General features: G+C 55.4%; 1 protein-coding gene across 2 annotated transcripts in view; it reads left to right on the top strand.

Moving 5' to 3' along the window:
• Nucleotides 1–2,625: 2,625 nt before the first annotated feature.
• Nucleotides 2,626–3,903, top strand: part of LOC116764502 — a 55,744-nt gene continuing 54,466 nt past the window's right edge. For both annotated transcript variants that reach the window (XM_032653177.1, XM_032653179.1), the window contains exon 1: nucleotides 2,626–2,753. The gene's annotated coding sequence lies outside the window, so the exon portion shown is untranslated. The remainder of the gene's footprint in view (nucleotides 2,754–3,903) is intronic.

The following is a 3,903-nucleotide window of genomic DNA, read 5'->3' as shown; positions in this document are numbered from 1 at the left end:
CCCTCCCTCTCCGAGCGGGGACTGTCGAATGTTTACCCTCCGCCGCGAGCGCGCACCCACCACTGCACTTTCCCAAATACAAGGAAGTCGAGCACCAGGGCCCCCGCTGATTGGCTACCCGCTGGGTGATTGGCAGGTCCGGAATGACTGGCTCAGGACGCGCGGCCCCCCTTCCGGCCGTTCCGATTGGTTGCTTTTTAATTTAGGCAGAGCGTCGTAGAAGCTGGAAATCTGTCGTCCCCCCCTCCCCCCGCCTCCTCCCTCCGGTTCGCCACTTTCTCCTCCCCGCCCCTCCTCCGCCACCCCCTCCGCCACATCTTAACTCTTAGTGTCCGGCCGAGACGTAGGCTTTCCCTCCGTGGCTCTGGGCATTTCAATAGGTCTGGGAGGGGGAGGGGAGGGAGGGAGGGGGAGGGGAGGGAGGGAGGGGGAGGGGAGGGAGAGGAGGAGGGGGAGGGAAGAAAGGGAAAGGAGCGGGGGCCGGGAGCGTGCGGGGGTCCGAAGGAGAACGTAGAGGGGAAAATCGTGAAAAATAGCAACCTATCCACTCCACCTGGTACCGCGTTGTGCTGCCGTCCTCCCCGCCCCCCACCCCATCCCAGAGATCGGTAACGCGCCTGGCACGGATGTGCCATTCACGGCAATACCTATAGGCAGATGTGTCCCCAGTGGTTTCAAAGTTTCCTTGCTCCTCCACCAGCCGGCCCCCGCCCCCGCCTCGGCGGGGGTGGGAAGGGGGAGCTGGCGGCGCCGAGAGCCCGGGTAGCGGCCGCGCTCCTTGGAAATCCGCCACCGCAACTTTCCGCAGCCGCTTCGCTCCGGCAGCCGCCCCCTTTGTTTAAGTTCTCGGATGCCATAGTCTGGGAAACCTGCAGCCCGGGACCAGCGCCGGGCCCGCGCGTGCGAGAAGGACCGCAGGCTGCAGCGCGCTCCCCACCCCCGCCTCTCCCTTCCTCCGCCCCCTCCGCCGGGATTCCGGCGAGGAGCGCGCGTGCCCTTGCGAGTCCCGGGGTGCCAGGCGGCGGAGCGCTCGGCCGACCTTCCCCCTAGACACATCGTTAGTGTGTCTCCCCCCGACCCCCCCGATCCCCCCCCGACCCCCAAAGGCGTCGGGAAGCCTGCAGCAGCGGGAGCGGCCTAAGGAAGCGGATCCGCCCGCCGCGCCCTCCACCGCTCACACTGTGTGCGGGTGCGTGTGTGTATTTCTTTATTTCGGTGCGGTCGTTATTAGCGGTGTTTCGCCTGCTCGGTATTCTTGGGCACGCTGGGGCTTTCTCTTTCTCTCCGGCCTCGGAGGGTCTGCGGCGGGCGGCGCTGAGCGCGTTCTCAGCCCAACCCTGCGGAAAGAGTTAAGGGAGCCGGGAGGGGGAGCGCGCGGGGTGGGCGGGAGAAGAGGGGGTGGGGGGAAGCGGCCGAGCGGAAACGCTGCACAGAGGAGCCTCAGCGAACCAAGAAAAAAGAGAAAGTGGCCACGAAAACAAGGGCAAATTGAACCCTCCTCGGGGATTTCCAATGAACTAACCCGACTCGGACGTTCAGTAAATACATCGTCCCTAATGAGTGTGCGTGTGCTTGCACCCCGCAGCCGGCCGCGCTGCGCCGGCCCTGCCCGCCGCCCCGGACGCAGACGGGGAGCCGCCGGGGTGCTCGGGGCTGCCCTTCTCCCGCGAATAATTCCTCTCCTGAGCGCAGTTAGGGGTACTCAGAGCCGGAGCTCTCCAGCCCAGTCGCAGACACGCAGCCCTTGCGAGATCTCGAGATGAACAGTGGGCGCGTAGCATTTGTGTAGGATCTGGTCCAGCTCCTGCGTGCCGGGCGTGGGGGAGAGATGCCCTCGTAGGTAGGTTTTAGTGATTCCATTATTGCGAAGGTATAGACCTGAACGGCGGCGGTAACCAAACCCCAGACAGAACGGATTTTTCCCTGTGCGTCCCCCTAAGGTTCCTTTTTATATTTATGTATGCGTATATGTATATATGAAAGATGGAACACAGATTTCATTGAATAAATCTGAGATCTCCAGGTGCAGACGTTTGAATAGTCGGTGCCAGCACCCCATGTTTTCCTTTCCTGCCGATTTTGCTTGGATTCGGCTCAAAAACCGAGAGAGTCTCGTGGTTTTGTTTACACTGAATGGGGAGGATAGGAACAGAGCCATGGGGCCCCTTTCATTAATATACAGTGAGGATTTTGTCTAAATTACTGCTATGAATTTCACAGTACACGCTTTCAAAAGCAGTCTCAGGTGGCCTGATGAAACGTGATAACGCTTCTGCTATCCACTTTACACACATCCACTTTCTTTCTTTTCAAGGAGGGTGTGTGTGCGCGTACGGGAAGCCCCCCAAAACGCCTTGCTCCTCGAAATCAGAAATACACTTCTGTTCCGAGCTCTGTCCCCTTCGTCCTCCCCCTTCGCGTACTTAGTTCTCCAGTCGCTCCCCAGCCCCACCCATCCGTCCCCTCCCTTTGCCGAGTGTGATTGTTTTGTCTGGAAAAAAAAATCCAAAGTATATAACAAGGGGAGAACAGTTAGTGCTGATTTTCATTTGCATACATTTTCATATATTTTGGTGAAAATAATAGACTAGTGGAGAGCTGGGCTTAGAGGAGTCGCTGGAAAGGCAAGACTAAGGAAGCACCGCTTCTGGGGAGTTGAGAATATGCCTCCCCCCACCCCAGTCACCTTATTATTATTTTTTAAAATGAAACATCTTCATTTATTTTAAAATCTAACCTTGGAAGTTTGCTCGGTAAGTGTTTTTCATTTTCTTTCCCTGCTTTCTCTTTTCTGCCCCTCCTTTCCGGTTTATTTATGCTCTTGTAGGTTTGGGAGCTTGTTTTCAGTGCTTGGGACAAGAGAGGGCAACTGTTTTGAAGGAAGGAAGGGAAAGAGTGTTGGGGGGAGAGTTAAAAAAACCCAACCCTGCTAAAATATTACATAAAACGATGGCCTCATTCCAAAGCTCCCCACGGCAAGGCGCTTCACTTTTTTCTTTTTCTGGGGGGGAGAGTGCTATTAATTTTAATTGTTGATTGTCAGGGAAATATAAAGGCCCTAGAAAAAGAAGTGATGATGAAGCACGCAGTATTATAAATATTTCTTGCTTTGGGGTTTCTTTTTTCTAGAGAATCAGGACTAGAGGGAAAGAAACCCCTTTTCTGTAGCCAATGCTGATGTGTTGAACTACGTGTGCCTGCCTGGGGTTGGGGTGAGGGATTCCTGCTGGGAGCAGGGGGATGGTGTGAGGGAGGGGGGCTTGGCAAAGGGAGGGCAGAGAGCTGGAGAAGAAGGAGGCAGGGGATGAAGAAGTGGCAGGAAGTCGGTGCCCCCCTGGTTAAGGCCGCGTCTGGGGAGCTGGCCGCAAGCTGCAGTCTCCCAGCTCAGTAGTGAAAGGCCATCAGAAAGAGGGTGATCAATCAAAACTAACCAGGACACCTTACACTTTATTCCCAAAGGAGGCTGGAGCTTTAGCGTGGCATAGTGTTTTACTTTGTTTTCTATTTTTGACGGCCGGTCTTGCCCCCCTCACCCCCACCCCCCACCCCGACTCTCACCACTGTCCCTGGGTTTTGTAAAAATTAAGGGTGCCTTGCTTGCTAGGTGCAGTTAATTCGAGAAATACGGCTGGAGGAAATAGCTAGGCCAAGTCCAAGCCCATGTGAGAACCTTACGTACTGTAGTGAAATGGGCTGGAGAGGATCCTAAAAGGTTCTTGGTTTTGTTCTTTTCAGAGGAAGTCATGTCTGGGGTGGTGAGGGGGTGAGCATCAAATAGCTGGAATATTATTGCACTTTTGTCTCTGGAACACCTTGCAATTTGAGATTTGTAATTTCTTTGGAAACAGTTGATGCCAAATCAATGAAATGGTTTCTCAGGAAGGAGGAACAGGTTTCACTTGG

This window comes from Phocoena sinus, chromosome 13 (assembly GCF_008692025.1).
Source record: "Phocoena sinus isolate mPhoSin1 chromosome 13, mPhoSin1.pri, whole genome shotgun sequence".
Taxonomy (NCBI): domain Eukaryota; kingdom Metazoa; phylum Chordata; class Mammalia; order Artiodactyla; family Phocoenidae; genus Phocoena; species Phocoena sinus.
Note: the sequence above shows the minus strand (reverse complement) of the source record. Positions and strands in the feature narration are given on the sequence as shown.